The following is an 11530-nucleotide window of genomic DNA, read 5'->3' as shown; positions in this document are numbered from 1 at the left end:
CAGCTGTCTGCCTCTCTCTCACACTCACTCTCTCTCTCTCCCTCTCCCTACCTGTTCCGTTGGGCCCTTGCTCTGGGCGCTCCCAGTGTCCGATTACTCTGTGTCTTAAGTAAGAAGTCTGACACCAGGTTAAAGTCCAACAGGTTTGTTTCAAATCACTAGCTTTCGGAGCGCAGCTCCTTCCTCAAATGAATGCTCTGAAAGCTAGTGTTTGAAACTTTAACCTGGTGTTGTAAGAATTCTTACTGTGCTCACCCCAGTCCAACGCCGGCATCTCCACATCCTGGCTGAATATCTCCCTCAACTCCTGCTTGGCAGCTTTGGGCCGGGATTGAATTCATTGTGAAGGTCCTCACACACTCTCAGCCAATCACCTCGTCTACCCCCTCAATCACCTCCTTCCACCCCCAACCCCCCTCTACCCCTACCCCCTCGATCACCCCCCTTCCACCCCCCCAACCCCCCAATCACCCCCCTTCCACCCCCCAACCCCCCTCCACCCCCTCGATCACCCCCTTCCCCCCCCCCCAACCCCCCAATCACCCCCTTCCACCCCCCCACCCCCCAATCACCCCCCTTCTACCCCTCCATCCCCCCTCCACCCCTACCCCCTCGATCACCCCCCTTCCACCCCCCCCAACCCCAATCACCCCCCTTCTACCCCTCCATCCCCCCTCCACCCACTACCCCCTCGATCACCCCCCTTCCACCCCCAACCCCCCTCCACCCCTACCCCCTCGATCACCCCCCTTTTACCCCCCCATCCCCCAATCACCCCCTTCTACCCCCTCCACCACCTACCCCCTCGATCACCCCCTTCCAACCCCCCCATCCCCCTGCTCGCCCCCTTCCACACTCACACACTGAACCAATCACCTCGTCTACCCCCTCAATCACCCCCCTTCCACCCCAACCCCCCTCCACCCCCTACCCCCTCGATCACCCCCCTTCCACCCCCCAACCCCCCTCCACCCCCTACCCCCTCAATCACCCCCCCTTCCACCCCCCAACCCCCCTCCACCCCCTACCCCCTCGATCACCCCCCTTCCACCCCCAACCCCCCTCCACCCCCTACCCCCTCGATCACCCCCCTTCCCCCCCCCACCCCCCCTCCACCCCCTACCCCCTCGATCACCCCCCTTCCACCCCCCAACCCCCCTCCACCCCCTACCCCCTCGATCACCCCCCTTTACCCCCCCATCCCCCAATCACCCCCTTCTACCCCCTCCACCACCTACCCCCCCGATCACCCCCTTCCAACCCCCCCATCCCCCTGATCGCCCCCTTCCACACTCACACACTCAACCAATCACCTCGTCTACCCCCTCAATCACCCCCTTCCACCCCAACCCCCTTCCACCCCCTACCCCCTCAATTACCCCCCTTCCACGCCCCAACCCCCCTCCACCCCCTACCCCCTCGATCACCCCCCTTCCACCCCCCAATCCCCCTCCACCCCCTACCCACTCGATCACGCCCCTTCCACCCCCCCAACCCCTCTCCACCCCCTACCCCCTCGATCACCCCCCTTCTAACCCCCATCCCCCCAATCACCTCCTTCCACCCCCCCACCCCCCAATCACCCCCCTTCCACCCCCAACCCCCCTCCACCCCTACCCCCGTCGATCACCCCCCTTCTACCCCCATCCCCCCAATCACCCCCCCTTCCACCCCCCCAACCCCCCTCCACCCCCTCGATCACCCCCCTTCCACCCCCCCACCCCCTCGATCACCCCCCTTCCACCCCCCCTCCCCCCTCCACCCCCAACCCCCTCGATCACCCCCTTCTACCCCCCATCCCCCCAATCACCCCCTTCTACCCCCTACACCCCTACCCCCTCGATCACCCACTTCCACCCCCTACCCCCCTCCACCCTCCCAATCACCCCCCTTCCACCCCCCCAACCCCCCTCCACCCCCTACCCCCTCGATCACCCCCCCCTTCTACCCCCCCATCCCCCCCAATCACCCCATTTCTACCCCCTCCACCCCCTTACCCCCTCGATCACCCCCTTCCACCCCCCCGATCACCCCCTTCCATCCCCTACCCCCTCGATCACCCCCCTTCCACCCCCCAACCCCCCTCCACCCCCTACCCACTCGATCACGCCCCTTCCACCCCCCCAACCCCTCTCCACCCCCTACCCCCTCGATCACCCCCCTTCTACCCCCATCCCCCCAATCACCTCCTTCCACCCCCCACCCCCCAATCACACCCCCCTTCCACCCCCCAACCCCCCTCCACCCCCTACCCCCTCGATCACCCCCCTTCTACCCCATCCCCCCAATCACCCCCCTTCCACCCCCCCAACCCCCCTCCACCCCCTCGATCACCCCCCTTCCACCCCCCCACCCCCTCGATCACTCCCCCTTCCACCCCCCCTCCCCCCTCCACCCCCAACCCCCTCGATCACCCCCTTCTACCCCCATCCCCCAATCACCCCCTTCTACCCCCTCCACCCCTACCCCCTCGATCACCCCCTTCCACCCCCTACCCCCCTCCACCCCCCCAATCACCCCCCTTCCACCCCCCCAACCCCCCTCCACCCCCTACCCCCTCAATCACCCCCCCCTTCTACCCCCCCATCCGCCCCAATCACCCCATTCTACCCCCTCCACCCCCTACCCCCTCGATCACCCCCCTTCCACCCCCCCCGATCACCCCCTTCCATCCCCTACCCCCTCGATCACCCTCCTTCCACCCCCCTACCCCCCTCCACCCACTCGATCACCCCCCTTCCACCCCCCACCCCCCTCCACCCCCTCGATCACCCCCTTCTACCCCCTCCACCCCCTACGCCCTCGATCACCCCCTTCCACCCCCCCGATCACCCCCCTTCCACCCCCTACCCCCCCAATCACCCCCCTTCCCCCACCCCCGATCACCCCCCTTCCACCCCCTACCCCCTCAATCACCCCCTTCACCCCCCCAACCCCCTCCACACCCCCGATCACCCCCCTTCCCCCCCCCCCCCCCCTCCACCCCCTACCCCCTCGATCACCCCCCTCCACTCCCCCACCCTGTCAATCACCCCCCTTCAACCCGCACCCCCTCAATCCCCCCTTCCACCCCCCACACCCCCCGATCACTCCCCTTCCACACCCACCCCCTCAATCCCACCTTCCACCCCCCACCCCCCCGATCACCCCCTTCCACCCTCGATCACCCCCTTCCAACCCCCCAACCCCCCGATCGCCCCCTTCCACCCCCCCACCCCCTCGTCCCCCCTTCCAACCCCCCACCCTCCCCGATCGCCCCCTTCCACACTCACACACTCAACCAATCACCTTGTCTACCCCCTCAATCACCCCCCTTCCACCTCCCACCCCCCTCCACCCCCCTCCACCCCCCACCCTCCCGATCACACCCCCTTCCACCCCCACCCCCCTCCACCCCCTCCACCCCCTACCCCCTCGATCAACCCCCTCCACTCCCCCACCCCCTCATAACCCCCCTTCGACCCCCACCCCCCCGATCACCCCCTTCCACCCCCCACCCCCCTCAATCCCCCCTTCCAAACCCCCACCCCCCCGATCACCCCCTTCCACCCCCGATCACCCCTTTCCACCCCCACCCCCCCCCGATCACTCCCCTTCCACCCCCCACCCCCCCGATCACCCCCTTCCACCCTCAATCCCCCCTTCCAACCCCCCACCCCCCCGATCACCCCCCTTCCACCCCCGATCACCCCTTTCCACCCCCAACCCCCCCGATCACTCCCCTTCCACTCCCCACCCCCTCGATCCCCCCTTTCCAACCCCCCACCCCCCCGATCACCCCCCATCCTACCCCCCACCCCCTCGATCCCCCTTCCAACCCCCCACCCCCTCGATCCCCCCTTCCAACCCCCCCGATCACCCCCTTCCAACCCCCCACCCCCTCGATCCCCCCTTCCAACCCCACCCACCCCCCGATCACCCCCCTCCACCCCCTCGATCACCCCCTTCCAACCCCCCCAACCCCCTCGATCACCCCCTTCCAACCCCCCCACCCCCTCGCATCACCCCCTCCACCCCCCACCCCCCCGATAACCCCTCTTCCACCCCCCACCCCCCCCGATCACCCCCTTCCAACCCCCCAATCGTCCCCTTCCACCCCCCACCCCCTCGATCCCCCCCTTCCAACCCCCCCCCCCCCCCCCCCGATCACCCCCTCCACCCCCTTGATCACCCCCTTCCAACCCCCCCACCCCCCCGATCACCCCCTTCCCACCCCCTTTCCAATCACACACTTTCCGGAACTATTGCCATTACCCGGGTCACCCTGACATACCTCACAACAATCCTCCCGTACAATTGCCCCTTACCCTTTGTGCCCCCCCCCCAGGCACTGGGTTCCATTTGCCCTGATCAGGACAGTGCGTGTCTGGGAGCCTGTGGGGGTGGCTCACAGAACAGATGCTTCACAGAAACTCTGAGACGGCGGCAACAGGAAAACCAGAAACAGATCGAGGTTTCCGGCCCACCTGAATAAACTCCGAGCTCAGCTCAAAGAGCTGGAGCAAAACACACCGACTGAGATCTCTCCGGGGCTGACCTACATTTCACAGCAGGTTGAGGTTGTAACAGTGAGAGAGCTTTACTCATTTGTTCTACAGTCCCCACCGCTGCTGTCTGCTTAGCCACATACAGCTAAATCCCAAATGGCTGGAACTAAGGCTCAGATAGCCCACAGCATTGCTCCAGTAACTCCAGTCAAAGCTGGAGATCCCACATCAACACATCCCATAACTAACGTAGATTCTGGGTATAACAAGATTTAGTGCAGTGCTGGTATAATATTGAAAGTATGAATTCAGAATATCTTTCGGGCTGTGCACAGAAATCATCTTGAACACTGTTGTCCAGTTCCAGAATCACCTTGAACACTGTGTCCAGTTCCAGAATCACCTGTGAACACTGTGTCCAGTTCTGGTCTCACTGTGAACACTGTGTCCAGTTCTGGTCAGTCTCACTGTGAACACTGTGTCCAGTTCTGGCCTCACTGTGAACACTGTGTCCAGTTCTGGCCTCACTGTGAACACTGTGTCCAGTTCTAGAATCACCTTGAAACACTGTGTCCAGTTCCAGAATCACCTTGAACACTGTTTCCAGTTTTCAGATTCACTTTGATCACCTTGTCCAGTTCTAGAATCACCATGATTTGTCATAGACATAGATATTCTTGATGGCTCTGTTTTAATTGTCATAGAATTTACAGTGCAGAAGGAGGCCATTCGGCCCATCGAGTCTGCACCGGCTCTTGGAAAGAGCACCCTACCCAAGGTCAACACCTCCACCCTATCCCATAACCCAGTAACCCCACCCAAATCTAAGGGCAATTTAGCATGACCAATCCACCTAACCTGCACATCTTTGGACTGTGGGAGGAAACCGGAGCACCCGGAGGAAAACCCACGCACACACGGGGAGGACGTGCAGACTCCGCACAGACAGCGACCCAAGCCGGAATCGAACCTGGGACCCTGGAGCTGTGAAGCAGTTGTGCTATCCACAATGCTACCGTGCTGCCCCCACTGAGGTCCAGTTCCAGAATCACCTTGATCGCTGTGTCAGGTCCAGAATCATTTTGATCACTGTGTCAGTTTCAGAATCACCTTAACACTATGCCCAGTTCTAGAATCACCTTGATCACTGTGTCCAGTTCTGTATCAACTCTACATTCCTGCCTACCCTCGATAATCTTTTGCCCTCTTGTTAATTAAGAATCTATCTCCCTCTGGATGAGAATTCCAGAGACTCGGGACCCTCAGACAGAAAATATTCTCCTGATCTCTGTCTTAAATGAGCAATCCTTTATTTTTAAACAGTGACCCCTAGTTCTAGGTTCTCCGACACGAGGAAACATCCTCTCCACATCCATCCAGTCAACACCCCTCAGGATCTGCAAGGTTTCGATCAGAATGAGAGGCCGCCTTATTGAGACATATCGGATTCTCAGGGGGTTTGACAGGGTCGATGCTGAGAGGTTGTTTCCCCTTGTGGGAGAGTCTGGGACCAGAGGGCAGAATCTCAGAGTAAGGGGGGTCGCCCATTTCAGACAGAGATGAGGAGGAATTTCTTCTCTCAGAGGGGAGTGAATCTGTGGAATTCTTTACCACAGAGAGCTGTAGGGGCCGGGCCGTTACCGCAGAGAGCTGTAGAGGCTGGGCCGTTACCGCAGAGAGCTGTAGGGGCCGGGCCATTACCGCAGAGAGCTGTAGGGGCCGGGCCGTTACCGCAGAGAGCCGTAGAGGCCGGGTCGGGCCGTTACCGCAGAGAGCTGTAGGGGCCGGGCCGTTACCGCAGAGAGCTGTAGGGGCCGGGCCGTTACCGCAGAGAGCTGTAGGGCGGGCCGTTACCGCAGAGAGCTGTAGGGGCCGGGCCATTACCGCAGAGAGCTGTAGGGGCCGGGCCGTTACCGCAGAGAGCTGTAGGGGCCGGGCCGTTACCGCAGAGAGCTGTAGGGGCCGGGCCGTTACCGCAGAGAGCTGTAGGGGCCGGGCCGTTACCGCAGAGAGCTGTAGGGGCCGGGCCGTTACCGCAGAGAGCTGTAGGGGCCGGGCCGTTACCGCAGAGAGCTGTAGGGGCCGGGCCGTTACCGCAGAGAGCTGTAGGGGCCGGGCCGTTACCGCAGAGAGCTGTAGGGGCCGGGCCGTTACCGCAGAGAGCTGTAGGGGCCGGGCCGTTACCGCAGAGAGCTGTAGGGGCCGGGCCGTTACCGCAGAGAGCTGTAGGGGCCGGGCCGTTACCGCAGAGAGCTGTAGGGGCCGGGCGTTACCGAGAGAGCTGTAGGGCCGGGCCGTTACCGCAGAGAGCTGTAGGGGCCGGGCCGTTACCGCAGAGAGCTGTAGGGGCCGGGCCGTTACCGCAGAGAGCTGTAGGGGCCGGGCCGTTACCGCAAAGATCTGTAGGGGCCGGGCCGTTACCGCAGAGAGCTGTAGGGGCCGGGCCGTTACCGCAGAGAGCTGTAGGGGCCGGGCCGTTACCGCAGAGAGCTGTAGGGGCCGGGCAGTTACCAGCAGAGAGCTGTAGGGCCGGGCCGTTACCGCAGAGATGCTGTAGAGGCCGGGGCCGTTACCGCAGAGAGCTGTAGGGGCGGGCCGTTACCGCAGAGAGCTGTAGAAGGCCGGGCGTTCCGACCGCCGAGAGCTGTAGAGGCCGGGCCGTTACCGCAGAGAGCTGTAGGGGCCGGGCCGTTACCGCAGAGAGCTGTAGAGGCCGGGGCCGTTACCGCAGAGAGCTGTAGGGGGCCGGGCCGTTACCACAGAGAGCTGTGGAGGCCGGGTCGTTCAGTATGTTCAAGGCTGAGACAGACAGATTTTTAATCAGTGAGGGAATCCAATGGTTATGAGGATAAGGCGGGAAGGTGGAGTCGAAAATTATATTAGATCCCCAGACTTGATGGGCTGAATGGCCTGCTTCTGCTCCTACATCTGATGGTCATATGGCCTAATTTTGTAGGACAATCATGACAGACAATATAAAATAAGGAGTAAAATTCTTAAAGGGGTGCAGGAGCAGAGGGACCTGGCTGTATGTGTGAGCAGTTCATTGAAAGGGAAAATGCTGATAAATCTCAGCAAGTCTGGCAGCATCTGTAGGGAGAGAAAAGAGCAAACGTTCCGTGTCAGGTGACTCTTTGTCAAAGCTGTGGCACCGTGGCAGCATTCACTGTCTGCAAGTGACGTGGAGGAAGATTCAATCGAGGCTTTCTGAAGGGAAATATATTGTTATGTGAATCAAACTGGGATTATGGGAGAAGCTGGGGATTAGCACAAACTGCTTTGTACCTTTGGATTGGATTGGGCTTGTTTAGTGTCACGTGTACCGAGGTTCAGTGAAAAGTATTTTTCTGCAGACAGTCCAGGCAGATCATGCCATACATGTAAAACATAGTATATACGATAAACACACAATGTAAATACACAGACACAGCACCGGGTGAAGCAGACAGGATGTAGTGTTAATGAGGTCAGTCCATAAGAGGGTCATTTAGGAGTCTGGTGACAGTGGGGAAGAAGCTGTTTTTGAGTCTGTTCGTGCGTGTTCTCAGACTTCTGTATCTCCTGCCCGATGGGAGAAGTTGGAAGAGTGAGTAAACAGGGTAGCATAGAATCGAGAGGCTCAATGACCTCAATACTGTCCTGCAATATAGCCTCTGTAACCATGACCTGGGGAACATCTTCTTCCTTGGTAAGGACGGGCGTGAAATTACTCATTTGATAGATCAGCCTCCATGTGTAAATCCCCTTCTTTGGAATCTGAATGGCCCCATTCCTCCTTTCCCCCTCTTACTTTGAAGTGCCTTTGAAGAAAAATGTGACTCTCTGTTATGTGAGCTGTCAGTCTCACTTTCCTTCTGACACCTTTTTCAGTTCCTCTCTGATCTTCTATTTCAGCCGAGTTCTGACTACGTATTACTACCCAGCTGACGTCTGTTACACTCACACTTTCTTTGCCCCATTTTACTCTTCGTTCCATCAGGCAGGGAGCTCAGGATTTTCCGGCCCTATTTTTAGGGCAAAACCTCAATGACCCACATTGAGGTCCTCACATAGACAGCCCGTTGCCCCAGTTCCAGTCCGGCTTGCCAATCCCTTTCCTCAGTCTCTGCGTTGCATCTCACCTCACTGAAGGTGACCCTTTCCCAATTCATTCTTCCAGCTTTTTCATGGGGTTTCGCAGGATGTGCACATTGTGTGGAGGCCGGTGTTTATCACCCACCCTCCAATTGCCTTGTGAAGGCGGTTGCTCAGCCTTGACCTTTGCAATGAGGAGCTGGGCTCAGCTCAGAAAAAGGGAGGAGGGGAGGGGGAGAGAGATAGCAAGGGGAGAGAGAGAGGGAGGGAGGGGAGAGGAAGTGAGCAAGGGAGAGAAGGAGGGAGGGAGAGAGAGGGAGAAGGGAGGGAGAGAGGGAGGGAGTGAGGAAGGGAGGAGGGAGGGATGGAGAGAGGGAGGGAGAGAGGGAAGAAGGGATGAATTGAAGGGAGGGAGGGAGAGAGGGGAGGGAGGGAGGGAGGGAGAGAGGGAGGGAGTGAGAGAAGGAGGGAGGGAGGGAGGGAGAGGAGGGAGGGAGAGAGAGGGAAGAAGGGAGGAATGAAGGGCGGGAGGGAGGGAGTGAGGTAGGGAGGGGGGAGGGAGGAGCGGAGGGAGGGAGAGAGGGAGGGGAGGAGGGAGAGAGGGAGGGATGGAGGGAGGGAGGACAGGGAGGGAGGGAGGGAGAGAGTGAGACAGGGAGAGAGAGAGGGAGGGGAGGGGAGAGGAAGTGAGCAGCAAGGGAGAGAAGGAGGGAGGGAGAGAGAGGGAGGAAGGGAGGGAGAGGAGGGAGGAATGAGGAAGGGAGGAGGGAGGGATGGAGAGAGGGAGGGTGAGAGAGGGAAGTAGGGATGAATGAAGGGAGGGAGGGAGAGAGAGAGAGGTAGGGAGGGAGGGAGGGAGAGGGAGGGAAGGGAGAAAGGAGGGAGGGCTGGAGAGAGGTGGAGGGAAGGAGAGAGAGGAGAGGGAGGGAGGGAGGAGTAGAGGGAGGGAGGGAGGGAGGGAAAAATATTAAGGTGGCTAAGTCCCCAGGGCCGGATGGGATCTACCCAGAATAACTGAAGGAGGGCTGGAGAGGAAATTGCTGAGGCCTTGACAGAAACCTTTGGATCCTCACTGTACTTCAAGGTGATGTCCCGGAGGACTGGAGAATAGCCAATGTTGTTCCTTTTGTTTAAGAAGGGTAGCAAGGGATAATCCAGGGAACTACAGGCAAGATGGATACAGAAACTGGCTTGAGTCATAGAAGGCAGAGAGTAGCAATGGAAGGGTGCTTTTCTAATTGGAGGGCTGTATGACTAGTGGTGTTCCGCAGGGATCAGTGCTGGGACCTTGCTGATCGTAGTATATAGAAATGATTTGGAGGAAAGGAACTGGTCTGATTAGTTAGTTGCAGGCGACACAAAGGTGGTGGAATTGCGGATAGCGATGAGGACTGTCAGAGGATACAGCAGGATTGAGATCGTTGGAAACCTGGGCGGAGAGATGGCAGATGGAGTTTAATCCGGACAATGTGAGGTGATGTATTTTGGAAGGTCTAATGCAGGTAGGGGAATATCAGTGAATGGTAGAACCCCTCAGAGTATTGACAGTCAGGGATCTAGGGGTACAGGTCCACAGGTCACTGAAAGGGGCAAAACACAGGTGGAGACGGTAGTCAAGAAGGCATATGGCATGCTGCCTTCATTGGCCGGGGCATTGAGTATAAGAATTGGCAAGTCATGTGCAGCTGTATAGAACCTTAGTTAGGCCCCACTTGGAGTATAGTGTTCATCTGGTCGCCACACTACCAGAAGGATGTGGAGGCTTTAGAAGAGGGTGCAGAAGAGATTTACCAGGATGTTGCCTGGTATGGAGGGCATTAGCTATGAGGAGAGGTTGAATAAACTCGGTTTGTTCTCACTGGAACGACGGAGGTTGAGGGGCGACCTGATAGAGGTCTACAAATTATGAGGGGCATAGACAGAGTGGATAGTCAGAGGCTTTTCCCCAGGGTAGAGGGGTCAATTACTAGGGGGCATAGGTTTAAGGTGCGAGGGGCGAGGTTTAGGAGGGATGTACGAGGTAAGCTTTTTACACAGAGGGTAGTGGGTGCCTGGAACTCGCATGCCGGATGAGGTGGTGGAAGCGATGGACGATAGTGACATTTAAGGGGCATCTTGATAAATACATGAATAGGATGGGAATAGCGGGATACGGACCCGGAAGGTAGAAGATTTAGTTTAGTCGGGCAGCATGGTCAGCGTAGGCTTGGAGGGCCGAAGGGCCTGTTCCTGTGCTGTACTTTTCTTTGTACAGAAGTCTTACAACACCAGGTTAAAGTCCAACAGGTTTGTTTCAAACACGAGCTTTCGGAGCACGGCTCCTTCTTCAGGTGAATGGAAAGGCTTGTTCCAGAAATGTTTATATAGACACAGTCAGAGATGCCCCGGGTCTGATCTCCGGGTCAGCATTCTACAAGGAGGCCTTCAGGAGACGCGACAACGCAAAATTGCTGAGCAAAAACTTATAGCTAAGTTCCGCACGCATGAATGCGGACTCAACCGGGATCTGGGATTCATGTCGCATTACATTCGGCCCCCACCAACAAGCCTGGACTTGCAGAGGCCTACCGACTGAACTGGCTTGGGACAATTCACACCTCTTTAACCTGGAGTTACCTCTCCTCTGCATCTTTGATGATTTGATTGCCTGCAGGTGCTCGCATTCCGGGGCATCTCTGACTGTGTCTATATAAACATTTCTGGAACAAGCCTTTCCATTCACTGAAGAAGGAACCGTGCTCCCGAAAGCTAGTGTTTGAAACAACCTGTTGGACTTTAACCTGGTGTTGTAAGACTTCTTACTGTGCTCACCCCAGTCCAACGCCGGCATCTCCACATCATGGGTACTTTCTTTGTTCTTTGAGGGAGAGAGGGAGGAAGAAAGGGAGGGAGAGAGAGGAAGGAGAGAGGGAGAGAGGAAGAATGAGGAGGGAGGGAGGGAGAGAGGGAGGAGGAGAGCGGAGAGAGAG

The sequence above is a fragment of the Scyliorhinus canicula genome, chromosome 8, assembly GCF_902713615.1.
Source record: "Scyliorhinus canicula chromosome 8, sScyCan1.1, whole genome shotgun sequence".
NCBI lineage: Eukaryota > Metazoa > Chordata > Chondrichthyes > Carcharhiniformes > Scyliorhinidae > Scyliorhinus > Scyliorhinus canicula.
Note: the sequence above shows the minus strand (reverse complement) of the source record.